Genomic DNA, 15,641 nt, shown 5'->3' with positions numbered 1-15,641 from the left:
GAATACACAGGTGAATATTCTATAAATTAGTGTTGTTCTTATTGGTTATACAAGACAATACAGAACATTGTTAGAAACTGAGAGCATGTCAGTGTTCTAGTGACAGAATTCTCTCTGAATTTCTTGCTGAGGAATAAGGCTTGCAAAGGAAGCCCATGTTTATCTTTCAATGACCAGTCACATAACACTGCAAGCGAATCTGACAGATATCTTTTAGTATTTAAGGAATGCCTGCTTCTAATGACATGTCATCTGCAACATCCAGTTGGGCACAGGGTTGAGGAAAAAGAAGAATCGCAAGGCCCCCACCCTGAATAGTTTTTTTAAAAAAGATGTCAGGTCTCTTTGGTTGGGAAGAATCTTTTCCTTTAAAAAAATACATTTTATTAAGATTTCTTTTTTTCCCCAAAAAATATAAACACAAAAAATACAAAGCTAACAAATGAAAATGTAATACATGCATATATACATACACAAAGTTTCCTCCCTTTGGAAGAATCTTTTCCAAAGCAATAGTTATCATGGCCAAGCTACTCCATCACATTTCTGTTTGGGGTGTGGTGGTGGAGCACAAAAATATCCTGCTGATTTTAAGTGCACTTGGGTGATGTGGTATTCCTAGCTTGCTTCACTGCAGTTTTTTGACCTGAATATAGCACCTGGCATGTTTTGATCAATGTTCCATTACCAGATGTGACAGAGGTAATTTTGTCTTCTTGATCATAGGAGATCTCCCTAACAAAATTCAGCAGTCTTGAACAGGAGGTGATGCCAGCTTGCCTGAGGGACTCACAAGTATTCATGGGACTGCTGTTAAGGAGTTCTGCTACTTCCTAAATGTCATCCTGAGATGTCAAAGGCAAAGGAAGCAGCTATAAATCCAATTTTGCTTTAATTAATTACAAGCATGTGGAGGCCAGAATACGACCCTTATAGAAAACATTACATCCAGGGAGAAGATGTCTTTGTTTTCCAAGTGTGATTGCAAACTACTCCTTGTTCATGGCTGGAATGAAGTGGTGGTTGAACCTCTACTGGAATCAGACAAGAGGCTGTGGTCACACAGAAAAGCAAAGAATAAGCTTCCTCTCCCTGGATGCAGCATTTCTGACATGAATTCTTATATTACCTGCTTGTCTTTAATTAAGGTTAAAAACTAGATACGTTGTTGGATGTTACCTCTTTAAAAAATGGCTGTTTTAGCCCTTAGGGCATGACACTGTGTAGTTTCTTTCTTATATTCCCGCTAGAGACTGTACACACCCTCTTATTATCCAGCTCAACATTGTTTCTGGGAAGCTTGATTTGACTCAATATCCTTATGGCCTGAGTTCTGTCATGCTAACCTGCCCCCTTTTTCTATCCTGTTCCTGATTCCTGTGCAATCTCAAATCATCCCTGAGAACAGATTTCTGACAAGCAAAGCAAACCTCAGACCCAACAAAATCCCTAAATGTTGGTTGCTACAGAAGGAGGTCTTTATGCCTCCTGTGATTTACCAATAAGCCTGCTTGATTTTGTGACTGACCTTCATAGTGTAAAATGAACTTTCTTTTCAGTTATTTCTCAGACATAGAGGTCTGCTGAAATCACATCTCTGAATACTAAAGTGATTTCAACCATCTAATGAAGCATAGTGTGCAATTGGACCCCAAGAAAGACATCTCTCTCTCCCTGTTGTTCCAACCAGTTGTGTTTCAGCCATGGAGACAACACTGGAAATGGCCTTTCCAACAGACAATAGAAAGTATCCTAAAGTGGTCCATGTTCCTTGAAATAACCAGGACCCAAGGCATGTGCTGCTGTCTTCATGTTCACTAACACCTTGAACTGGATCCAGAAACAAAGCATCATGGTGAAGAATAAAAAAAGCAGTTGCTGAAGAATAATTGTAATATGAACCTGGTGGGCAAGAGTCCATCAACATCTTTACTGCTGCATTTATGGATGTTCTGAAGGCTTTTCAAAAGTTGACCTCATTGTAGGAATCCAACTGGAAATATAAATATGCTGTGTGTTCACATAACCAGGTCCACTCCCAGTGTTCCAATACAATTATTATAAATATGCCACAACATTATAGCATTTTTCTCAGATATTGAATATATTTGTATTCAGTTTCAGTTTTGCATTTCTTTTGCATGTTGTTACTTTTTAAACAAACAAAAAAAGAAAGCAGTGACAGGTGGGAAATAACACTGCTGTCAGATTTGCTGCTAGCCTTCTACTAACTTTAAAAGTGTCAACTAGATTTAGTTAATTTAAAAAGCCTCATACATTGAAAGAGCTCTGCAACATTATTATGCAACCACAAAGGTTCTGTTTTATAAATGTGAACACGTCTAGAAACTTTTATTTCATACTGCACTGGTCTGGGTTTTATAACCTCACTTTCACATCTAAAGACACATTTGGATTGCATGTGGGTGAATGAACAGGACAAGCATCTCATTGAACTCTGATAGACAAATATAGACTTCATAGTGCTATAGTACTAGAAGATCAGTGTTGAGTCCAATATTATGCAGGTAATTCCAGTTTTTATCCCTTTCACACATGTATGTACATATCTTAATGATTCAGTAATTCCTGATTAGTTATGGTGGAAGGCAGCACTTGAAAGTACTAAGTTACAAGGGGTACTTTCACATCCCCTTGAGTTCCCCACTAAACATGAACCTTAATTAAAATATCCCAAACCCTGACAACATTTCTCTTGTCTCACTGTGTTCAGTTGTTCCCCCCTCATTTATCACACTGTTTCGTACCTCCCAAACCTCTTGGTTTGCTTTGTTCTGATTTGTATCATGGGCGGAATTAGTGTTATAGCACTTCCCTTCCCAGTCTGAAACTTTTATTCTTTGTTTTTAGATAAAGGATCATAGCAGGACCCTGCCTTAATCCAATATTTGGAGCTATAAAGCTTTCCCACTCTACAAGCAAAAAGGAGAAGATAGGAGGGAAAAAAGGAAACGAAGAAAAGAAGAAATAAGTGGTATGTTCCCTTGATGTTTTTGCTCGCTCAAGTGAGGCAAGGTGCTTTTCATGGTGCATTTCCACACCACCCACCCAAATCTGCACACGTAGACTCACCTCTACTGGTTCATGATGATGAAACACAAGTGTCTCTTTTATCTTCCCTTGTTTGTATTGTTCCAATTTTAGTATATGTGCTGCTGAAGCGAGCACTATCTTACATTGTTTCTGTAACCTCAGCTTTCAGGGCAAATGTAGTTGGACAGGGATCGTAGTACTAGTAAATCATAATTTTAGGAATCCAGGTAAATTCCACAGATTTCCAGAACAAAGTGAAACTAAGATGGTGGCAGAAGAAGGTAATGCTAATGTACTGTCTGGAAGAACTGACACTTACCTGGAAACTGTAATTGGAGGCAGCAAGGATATAATGAAACATTTCCAAAATTTGTAATAAGCTGCGACAAAGTTATTTCATTAGTATATCAAGTAACCTTTTCTAGTTACTTTAGGAAATTGCATGTAAGGAAATTCTAATGAATTTTAGAAATGTTTTGGCAAGAATTGTGAAGTTTCATGCATCATTGTCCATTTTGTTATAGTTTTCTTTTAACACGGCCAAGAAGCCCGAAAAACCCACAACAACCATTTCTTTTAACTATTGGAAAATAAAATGAATGTTACTAGTAGCACAGCAATTGACACAACTTGCTTTTTCAGCATAATAATAACAATGGGTTATTCTTCAAACATCATAATGAGGATTAGGAATGAATTACTTTTAAAAAGTAATGTTCAAGCTATCATTGAGTGTATGAACTGACTCCATTCAATATTGCACACTGGTAATGGTTTCATTTCAAGGCTTTGCCTTTAGGGCTTGGAAAATTGCTGTGAGCAATGTGTTACTTTTTGGACTGAAATTCCCAGAATCCCCCAGCCATCATGCTCTAATTGTTTCCCATTGATATACAGTATTTCTCAGTAACATGTTTGCATTGTATAAATCCAGGCAACATAGCAGATTGATAGACTCTCTACATTGTAAGCATGTACAAGAAAACAAAAGTCTTCAGATCTCTGAAGAAAGGTTTCTTGATCCTTGAAATTTTATGTCTTTACCATTCTCTAAAGGAAGACTATCATTCTTTCTTACCATATAGTAGACATCCATGTTGAAAAGTCAAGCCTGAAAAATAAGTTCTACCATTTATGGATGGTGCAACATCTCTTGCAGTTACTTTGCTCATGGCTTCAATCAACCTTTTTTTCCTTGGAGCATGACCAAACTCCACTTCCTAAATGCTAAAATATAAACTGCAAGGAAATGGATAGCAACAAGAAGTGTCAGATTTTCAATAAGATTAAGTAGCCAGATGAAATTGATGAGACTGGTTCCTTGATTAATTTTGGTGTGATTTGGCTTGTTTTTGCAGTAGGCTCAAAGGAAGCCAGAAGTTCAGGATCTTGATCTTTAAAAAGGGCATATTCATCCATCTCACTACAACTGTACATCTCTATGAATTGACATTATAAGGATCCTTCCTCTGTGACAATGACTTGCTTTTGTAAACAAAAGAAGTTCAAGGCCAGAGTTTGGAGAAATGATCAAGAACCACCAGTGACTAGAGGGGTTTTGGATAAGTTGTCATCTCCTCCCAGTTTCTTTCCATGTTCCAGACAAACACCACAATTATAAAAGGTTTTCTGTGAGGAGTTGGGATACAGCCAGATCATATAATTCAATGAGGTCTGTTTTTCCTTGCAAAATAGCACCTCTGAGTTTCCTAGGTGGGTATTGGGAGAGCGCTATCTGGAGTTGCTCTACAAAAGGATGCTGGCTGAAGTCTCAGGGGCTTGCTGTGATTCTTTGGCTCTCCAGGTCAGGAGACGTGTCTCAGGGTGAGTAGTGTTGGTGGCGGAAAATTTTTTATTTCCCCCCCCCCCCATTGGTGTGAGCTGGCTTTAAAACCTGAGGCCTCGTCTCTACCCATTCTTGCCAAGATTCATGCTTGCACAAAAAAAGAAGAAGAAATATATTTATTGTGTTTGTGCAGTGTTGGTGCATCAAAAAGCCAGGAGCAGGGAGACTAAAGACTGGGGAGAGAGCCAACAGTGGGTCAATGGTGCCATTTAGTGCAAATCAAGGTGTGGAGCGTCAGCATCATGACATGTGAACCTTCTTATTCCAGAAGCCCTGACAACAGAATTTCGAAGCCTAAAAATTAAAAGTTCCACTAAGCTGGTGATGAGCCTTCTGCAAGCCTCAGCAGAAGCACAGGGCTGTGAGCAATGTGTGCTGTCAATAAGACAGTGCAAGAGCTAAGCTCTAGTGGGAACAGCAGTACAATAGCTGAATTAATTTCTTCCACTGCTCCATGCTGAGGAGAACACTCACCAAAATAATTTCCCCTACCCAGTTGTGGTTTGCATTATTATATAGTTAGCTGGATTTTTACCTGAATTCTTGGGCTATTTACCCAATTTTCCCACAACCAGCTGTCACAGAAACAGCTGTGCTTCCTCTTCAGCTCCCTCGCAACCCTAGCCTGCCCTGTATCTGTGACATCATGGGGACCTATTGCTTTATTTTAGATTTTGTCCCTGTAGTCTCAGGGAATGAGATGCTGTTGACATGACACTCTCAGTGCTGTCGGAATTCCATTTTCCCTCTTCAACAACCCAGAAAATTCCTCAGCAGAGGATCGGAAGACCCACCAGTCTGAAACCCTCTGCACACCACCAGGTCAAAGAAAAGGACTAGGGCACAGTGAAAGACAATCCTGCTTCAAAGTGGGGCAACCAGGATGAACCAGTCAGCAAGACACAGCTGTGTTGAGGAGACCATCCCAATTCAGAGAGGTAGCCAGAGGCAACACTGCTCCATGCTGAGGAGAACACTCACCAACTGATGTCACAGCTGATGTCAAGAGGCGTTCTAATTTATTTATTTGTTTGCTTGTTTTATAGGCTGCCTTTTGCTTGATAAGGGGACCCACATGGCTATGAGGGGATCCAATTGTACAATTCCTCAATAGGACTTGCAATTGTCTGAGACAAAAGAAAAATGATAACAAAGCTTGAAGAATGGGGTGGGGAGGCAAAAAAAAAATAACAAAAGGAGAAAAAACGTTAACCTGTATATTAACCTGAATTCTCTGAATATGTAAAAACCTTAAACCTTAAAGAACTTGTTAAAATAGGCTGGGAGATAAATGAATTCCAGGATTCCATGTTCCTATTTTTTAAAAGTAACTTTGAATTTACCCTGCAGGCTTTCAGCAGGAGTCAAGCAGGCCTCACCTGAGGCCTTGGGGATGTGCTGTATCCTGTTTCAATGAACATGTTTTATTTTCAAGAATTTCAGGTCTCTCCGCCCCCATCACTTACATCAGCTCTCCCAGTGACTTCTGTTATCCCAGCTCCAATTTGTGTAACACTTTGTAAAACACTTTTCTGTCACTTTGTATAACACAGTACAAATTTAGAAAGGAAGGTGATAAAAATCTTGACAGCAGGAGTTCTTCAGGGACCCAGTATAATGTCCATTTTTTTTCCTAGACTGGGCTAAGCATCTTAGTCAATTTTTCTCGCAGGTCTTCTTGAAACCAGTGACTAAAAAAGTGCTATTAATATGTAGATTATGAGTTATTTCCACACTAGAAATGAACCATGAATATTGTTAGAACTGCTAGAGAATGTAAGAAATCTACCAGCTACACTTAGCGTGTAAAAGATCAACATCTCAGCTTGGAATAAATTGTGTGTTCTACATGGAATGTTGTAATTATGGAATTCAATATGATACAATCTTATATCCAGGTAATTAGGAGAAAATAGTGGTGTTCTGTTACATCTGAACATGGAAGAAAAGACTATGGTAACGTGCTCTGTATAGAGGACTTGGAACAGCATCTAGTGTGGCTGAAGAGGCTGATTCGAGAGTGACAATCTTTTCCACACTGAAGACAAATCCAACCTGTCCCGTGTCCAACTCCCTGATTTTGCTGCTTCTGTGACTTCCTCTTTGCCTCAGCCTGCTGGACAAGGGTCTCTTCAAATTGGGAGAGGCTATGATGCACCGCCTGCCTCCAGGCTGAACGATCAGACGTCTATGTTTCCCATCTGTTGAGGTCCATTCCTACGGCCTTCAGTTCCCGCTTGCAGATATCCTTCTATCGCAGCTGGGGTCTCCCTCTGGGGCGATTTCCCTGTACTAATTCTCCATAGAGGAGATCTTTTGGAATCCAACCATCAGCCATTCTCACGACTTGCCCAAGCCAACGTAGACATAGCTGTTTCAGTAATGCATACATGCTAAAATTTCCAGCTCATTGTAGGACTACTCTACTTGGAACTTTGTCCTGCCAGGTGATACCAAAAATGTTTCGGTGACAATGCATATGGAGCGTATTCAGCTTCCTCTCCTGCCATGCACAAAGAGTCCAGGACTCACTGCAGTACAGGAGTGTACTCAGGACACAGTCTGTATAGACATCTTGGTATGTGTTGTCAGCTTCTTATTGAGCCATACTCTCTTTGTGGGTCTTGAGAACATGGTAGCTGCTTTGCCAATGCGTTTATCCAGCTCGACATCTAGAGAGTGTGTGTCAGAGATGGTTGAGCCGAAGTACACAAAGTCATGAACAATTTCAAATTCTTGTGTGGAGATGGTAATAGAGAGAGGTGAGTCCACGCCCTGGCCCATGACTTGTGTTTTCTTCAGGCTCCAGTAGTAGGAGCAAAAGCTGAGACTAAGTGGCATAAGAGCTGAAGTGGGAAGGATGGCTATTACAGCAACTGCTGACAGCATCTTGCCACTGCCCTGGTTGGCAATCCCCTCCCCCACTTGCTCTGGGTTACCTTGTTAGCCAGGTTTTACCCAGAAACTAAGTGTTAAGAGTATTTCTTCAGCCTGCTAGTCCAGAAATTGATTCAGCCCTCCTCCCAACCCTGGTCTGTACTCAAACCCCTAAATCTCAGATTTTGGCCCTTGAATCTGTAGGAATGGGCTTCTGTTGACCTGGCAACATTATAGCCACCTTGTTGTACACAGATGGGTAACAGCTCTCAAGGGTTTCAAACAATGTGCTCTCCCAGTTCTAATTTATTTCTTGCAAGCAAAGCATGTCCTGGAGCTACAGCTCTCCTCTGAGTCCAGAAGTTGTCCTCAAAGTTCTGATGGATCAGGAAAACCTTAGTGAATAGCCTGAAACTAATGACATATAGCCAGCTGGTGGTGGGCTTTCCTTTGTTGAAGCTCTTCAAGCAGAGGTTTGATGGCCAAAAGCCAGGGATGCTTTAGCTGTGGATTTATTGTCCCAGCAGAGCCCCAAATGAGATGACTTGTGGGGCCCTTTCCAAATCTCCATCTCTACAATCAAACTCATAAACAGAACAAAAGGTCCTGGTGGTAGAAAATGGAAGACAGCTATGCTTACCGCTAATGCTACCTTATATTCTTATACATATTCCTTTCACTGGTGACAATTCCAGTGACATTTATTTGAATGACAAAATGGCTGAATCAACATGAATATGAATAGAAGTGGGATGAATATGTGTGTTTTTTTCTTTTGTAGATTTATTTGCCTGTTTACGTTCACAGATCAGTTTTTCCATCAATCAATCATGAAACAATCCTGTGTCAGTAAATCATAATTTATAAGGTCTTTTAAGAATTGCTGCAGTGCCAAGCACATGTGAGTAAATATATGCTCATCTCTAAGCGGCTTCATAGCCATAGCCCCCTAATGTATTAATGAATTCTGTGTCCTCTAATTCCCCCTCATTATACACCTCTGTTTTATGCGAGTAGCCAAATGTATCAAGATTCATTTTAATGATTGTGAGTCATTCACCTTATAGAAAAGGCAGGGCCGTTAGGCGGTAAGTAAGAACAACATCAAGGGTGCTAAAAATAAATGGGCACTACCTACAGATGGCTGGAATAGTAAAAGGACACACACAGTGCAGATCTTTGAAGAAAGCCAAACATTCTTCTAACTGATAAAAAAAGCAGTAATTATTTTACTGTAGGTTAAAGGAACACACTCAAACAACCACAGAGGAGCTATTCTGTATTTGCATACATCACCACAACAAAAACTAGTATGTCATCATCCCAAGGTGTACAAGGTTTATGTTCTGATCTGATACACAAAATTTGGAAGAAAGTTAATAGAAATGCTTACTTACAATGCATTTAGAATGGGTCTGTGGACAAATGTTTAATTTATAGAAATCTGATTGTAACTTGTTCCTTTGTAGTGTGACATTTCTGGTGACTTGGATAGACTGGTACATCCTTCCTTGTCCCGTACGGTTTTCAAGGTCAATGTGGAAACAGATAAAATCAAGCAACAGTGCCTTTTTGCCATCCAAACCATAGGCGTCCAGTGCTAGAATACTGTAATTTGGAATAGCTATCAAGAAAATCTTTCTACATGACCTTGCTGTTCAAACAATGTTAACACATGAATGATATAGTTAAGTGCTTGCCATTAATCCCTTTGGAACTGCAGTAGGCTATAGAGAATAAAGCACTCACCTTGGTTTAATTCTTGTAAGTATTTTTCTACTACAGTCTTGCTTGGTTGCATGATTTGGAGCACACTGTGAATTCTTATGTCACCTTCCAGTGAAAGAAGACAGTCCTGTTAATAATCCCTGAAGGTATGTATGATCGGACTGGCGGAACTACCTTTCATTCTTTGGAAAGAACCTGTCTGACTATGGAAGTGTAACAGATAAGCATTATTATGTTTACTGAAGAAATATGAAGAATTGCCAAAAGGAAACTACTTTTATATAAATGCCTGCTCTGTTCACACATAAAGAAGGATGGAAAAGATTTTGGGATAAGGTTATGTTTACATATGTAAATACATAAATATATATGTATATTTACATACAGTATATCTCTTTCAAAACAGCCAAAGGAATGTTGCCTGTAAAACTCTTTTTTTAAAAGTCCTCTACCATACTATGGCTTAAAGTAATGCCTGGCACTGAGTTCTGCACTGTCATGCTATCAACAGGATTCTTCGGCATGGTCATCTTTACTTTCTTTTACATCTATGTAACTGCTGTCTGTACAGATTATTAATAGAGAGACAGCAATTTAAAAAAAGAAGACAACCCACTAGGGATTGGAGTTTTGGATTTGTTTTGAATACAAATCCCATAATTCTTCTACTTGACAGACATAATACACACACCTAAATGCGGCTCACCAGGGAGAAGGAAGGCTTAGGGGCTGAACTACTTTTGCCCAGTCTTCCCGTTTCTGCCCCAGTGCTGGCTGGGAGCTTTCTTTCTGAACAGGAAGCTAGGCATAGCAAATCCTAGTTCAGCTTCAAACTCTTCCATCTATCTTTCTCTCAAATGAGCCACATTTAGGTCCTTTTAAGGAGAAAGGCAGAGTAAAATGAATGAATGAATGAATGAATGAATGAATGAATGAATGAATGAATGAATGAATGAATGAATGAATGATGTGTGTGTCTGTCAGATTGGGCCATTTTGTGGTTCATTTTGTGGTGCTTCGGGAAAACACACCTGCCTGGAATGAATCATGACAGGCTGCAAAGTGGAGTGTTCACAGCTAGCATATTCAGCCAAGAGAACTAAGCCAAATCCTAAAGCAAAAGCCCCCCTCCCACCAAAAAAACAATTTCTTTTTGTCAAAATCAAGGATGCTGTAATATATAAAAGGCATCCACCCTGCGAATTGAGGCTGTTACATGGAAAATCACCACACCAGCCCTACATCTTTTTGAGTCCACTACTGCCGAGTTGAAAATTTCTGCCATAATTGTCCAGTCCTTACACGTGCTACAACAGGCTTATGAGATGTTAACACATGCATGTAGTTTTGATAAGCATTCTTGCTGTGATGCAGGAATGCTAAGTCTTTCAAAGTGGAGAGACAATGTGTGTGCGAAAAATGAATTCACCATCCTGGCTCTACTGGTGGCAATTTTGTATCCCCAAGCAAAAAGAAAACTTTGACAGACAAGCTGACTAAAGATTTTAGGAGATGTAGTCCAACCCAGCTGGGAGGCACCAGAATGGAGAGAGCTGCCTTAGGCTGAATGAAAAATCCAATTTCTGACATGGCGGGTCACAACTCAGGCATTAGAATTGTTACCACAAATGCATTCAGTTATTGAAGCCAATAAGGAGCATTACTTATGACAGGGAGCCCAACCATCTCACAACCAATTAGAAAGCTGCAGATGTATTTCTCTTTGCTTCATGTATGTCACCAGAGATATACTTGCTATATATCAATTCTTCAGAGGTTGTGGTTTGCCAGTTACAGAGGTCACTGTCTGACATTGTTGGTAGAGATTAGAATGGGAATGAGAAGCAGTCAGACTGTCACGCTCGCCACCAGCTAAATTTATGCTGTAGAGCCAGTCTTACAACTTCTCCAAGGACAGGTAGGAGTTGGCTCAGGGGTGCCAATTTGTTGACAAAGCATCAGAGAGTAATTTACCTGGAAGAAGGCACCTTGGGCTGCTGCATGGATTTGCCCACAAGGATATATTAGTGAAGCTGACAAGGCATTGCAACATTTGTCTGCATGTATTCACATTTTAAACAAATCCCCACCAGTGGATGCTTAAAAATCATTGCTTTCACTTTATACTAATGATGCCAGGTGAGTAAGATAGCTAGAATAATGAGTGAAGCTTGCATGTTTAAAATCTGAATCCATTGTGCTCTTACATTTAAAGGGCCAATTCCTTAGTTCCCCATTAGTGTAGTTTCAATTACTGACTGGCAATTTAACTGCTGTATATTTCTATTAGTCACTGAGGCTAGACTGGTGCATGGAAGTGAATTCTAACTGTAATGCATCTTAGGAACTGCATTTATCCAATCTGCTAGTTCTCCACTGAATGTTCACATAACAAATATTTTAGTGAAAAGTAGTGCTCCGGGGATCTGTAGTGGCACCTGAAATTCTTTTGTGTGCCCGCATTATTGCTATTTTCATTCTCTTTGATCAACAGCTGCTTAGGACCTGCTTAAAACAACCGTGGCAACAATGAACTGTCTTTGACTCTGCAGGTTATCCCAGCAACATAGTCTGGGAAGAGATGTTTAGTATGACCTCAGTGTGAAGGAAATATGTATCCAATTCATCATCATTTAGTTGTTTAGTCATGTCCGACTCTTCGTGACCCCATGGACCAGAGCACGCCAGGCCCTCCTGTCTTCCACTGCCTCCCGGAGTTGGGTCAAATTCATGTTGGTAGCTTCGATGACACTGTCCAACCATCTCATCCTCTGTTGTCCCCTTCTCCTCTTGCCTTCACACTTTTCCAACATCAGGGGCTTTTCCAGGGAGTCTTCTCTTCTCATCAGATGGCCAAAGTATTGGAGCCTCAGCTTCAGGATCTGTCCTTCCAGTGAGCACTCGGGGTTGATTTCCTTCAAAATAGATAGGTTTGTTCTCCTTGCAGTCCAGGGGACTCTCAAGAGCCTCCTCCAGCACCACAATTCAAATGCATCAATTCTTCGGCGGTCAGCTTTCTTTATGGTCCAGCTTTCACTTCCATGCATCACTACAGGAAAAACATAGCTTTGACTATTCGGACTTTTGTTGGCAAGGTGATGTCTCTGCTTTTTAAGATGCTGTCAAGATTTGTCATCGCTTTCCTCCCAAGAAGCAGGCATCTTTTAATTTTGTGGCTGCTGTCACTACACTCCGACCCTCATATCTGTGGAGTCTGTATCCGTGGTTTTACTTATCCGTGTTCTGCCGTAACCCTCTATACAACATAAGAGGGTGCCCCTTGTGGCTTTTGTCCCACTCCTTTCTATGTTGCGTATAGGGTTCCCTTGTATTCAGGCATGCACAGTACATTGTGCAACTTATCCCCCATGGATATGGGGGTCCTACAGTAATGACATCATAAAGCCAATTCAAAGTGAGAGCAATGCTTCTTGGTTTTGTTCAGAATGGAGAACACTCATTGTTTGTAGCACCTTAGTTTATATTTCTTTATATTTACTAGATTATTTTGAAAAATGTGTATTTGGAGATGTAGAGATAGTGTAATAGATCCAGGGCACAGCAGGTTGTTCTGGCTCCTAAAGGATTTGCAGGGGACAAGGCCTCTTTATTCAGGTATGGAGTGGAAGAGTTTCTGCAGACTATTAAAATGGAATTGAAGACACCAGCTGAATTACCAGCTTTTGTGGCACTTAGCATAACCAAAATGCCAGCATCTGAGATTCTGTCACATTGATCCCTCTCCCTAATTCCCTTCTTTCTCTTTTAACATTCTTTTCTATACTATTGGATTTCACTAATGCTCATCACAGTGCATGAATCCTGGGAGCAGATGCAGGGAACATAACAAACAGTGGTACACTTGGCATGACCTTATTTTTGCATACCTCTGTGCTTAAAAAACCCCTCTGAAACCTAAGAGTCATTTCATGCAGAACATTTTCAGAAGCAGATGTAAAATGTAAAATATGGTAATATGTACTGTTATAACTAGGATAATCTGTTTAAAGGAGACACTGAGATAGAAAAGACACAACATGAAGACACAAGCTGAACTATCCACTCTTTCCACCAAACCTGAAAAGTCAAAATATTCAGTCTAGAGAAAGATTTTGAAGTCTGTTATTCGGCTGCCTTGTGTTTAGCCATATTCCTAAAGGACAGCAGAGACTCCTTCATTGTATTAATTCTCTTTATCAAATTACAGATGACCCATTGAACTTTTTTGTCATTCCAAAATTTTCTTCCTCTAATCCACGTGTCCACTTGCCTTCTCCATTGGCTCCCTGCCACAACTAATAGAGTGGCTAATACTTTGATGGTGCTTAAGTTAAGACTTTGTGAGGCAAGACTCAAGAACCTTTGATCTCTATGTGCTTCAACAAAAGCAAATGTTTAATGACTAAAGGTCTGGAGTAAGTGCTTCAGCTGTCCCCAATGATGGCAATAACAGTGTACACATATACATACATATGTGTTTATAGGGGCAATGAACTGTGCTATCTTTATTTTTAAGAACCATTTCCACATTTTATGCAGAAATGCTATCCCTCCTCAAATATACCAAATTCATTTCAGCTGTGATTCAGAGTCAGAGTGATATAATTATACCAGATGGGCGGGATATAAATCAAATAAATAAATAAATAAATAAATAAATAAGTATATTTTATATACACAAAGTGACAACAGAAGTTTTATTTTCAAGTATTCTTTATTTTTCAACAGTAACTAGTTACAGCCTTGCCAGCAAAGAACACTCTTAGCTATGCATAGCCATATTTGGGATTTTGGGTGTGGTGTAGCAGATAGAGTGATGGATGAAGACTCTGGAGAACAGGGTTCAAATCCTCACTTGGCCAAGGAAATTCACTGGGGGAGTGGAACTGATAAAGCTACTCCTTAAATATCTAACTTACATTGAAAGCCCTATTAGGGTCACCATAAGCCAGTTCTGACGTGATGGCACAGAACACACACACAAAGAGTCGTATTTTTTGCACCCAGACAATTCCCCCCACATGAGTTTTAATCCTCCCTCTCAAAAGAGGGGTAAGGAGAGAAACATGAATTTAAACTAATGATCTGGTCCCATTCTACTTTCATTTACACATGATGGCTGTAGATTCATTTGTCTTCTTAATACTCACAGGGGATAGATAATGAATGATCCTTCCCTAGTCTGATTATGTTCCCAGAGATGGCATCGGAAGCTGGCTCTGAGCCAACAGGAATCTAGCAGGATTTTATTTTTGGAGCAGGGGTTTGTTCAGGCCAGCTAAAAATCGAAAGAATCAGAGAATACACCAAAGAAATGCAACATGTACTGAAGTTGTTGCTGGACAGTAAGTTCAATGCACAGATTAATCTGGCCATGTCAATACAAAGCTGAGAAATGAGAGGCCATTCGAGTAGGCATACCAGCCTGTTTTACAAACCTGCTTTCTGAGCCTAACTGGGGAAAAGATTTGAAACTTGGGGACAAGCACGTCAGTTGAAGATGAATCCAGACAAAACTGAGAGCCTGTTCACACTGCCTGTTTGTGTTTTCTTCACATTCGTAGCGACCAAGACACTATAATTTTGACAAACTTAGAAGACACCATCTGGCTGTGTTGTTTCAGTCATGTTTGCGTGAGTGAAATTTAAGGATACAGACAAGTTTGAGGCCAATCAATTGACTTTTAGAACTTGCTCTTCCTAGATATTAATATTTAGCTTATCAGACTGCAGTACTGAATGCCTCCTTGAGTGCAGGAGAGAATTGCTGCTGTTTCAAGAAGGCAGTAGTGAACTTATGGATTTGTTTTAGTTGTTTGTTTTTTTAATCAATCCTGCATCCTGTGATTGTGGATAATTATTGGCTGACATCTAATATTTTGCTTTTGTCTAAGATAGTGAAGAGCAGTGGTTCCCAGCTTTAGATAACCCAGGTGTTTCTGGACTACAATTTTCAGAAGCCTTCACCACCAGCTGTGCTGGCCCGGGTTTCTAGAAACTGCAGTCCAAGAACACCTGGACTACCCAAGATTGGAAACCACTGGTATAGAACGTGGCAGCTTGACAACTCTAGTTGTTTTTAATGGCACTGATTATTTTAATCTGTTCCATTATTGCTCCTACTTTGATTATGGAG

Source organism: Pogona vitticeps, chromosome 5 (genome assembly GCF_051106095.1).
Source record: "Pogona vitticeps strain Pit_001003342236 chromosome 5, PviZW2.1, whole genome shotgun sequence".
NCBI lineage: Eukaryota > Metazoa > Chordata > Lepidosauria > Squamata > Agamidae > Pogona > Pogona vitticeps.
The sequence above is the reverse complement of the archived record's forward strand: the minus strand, read 5'-3'. Positions refer to the sequence as shown.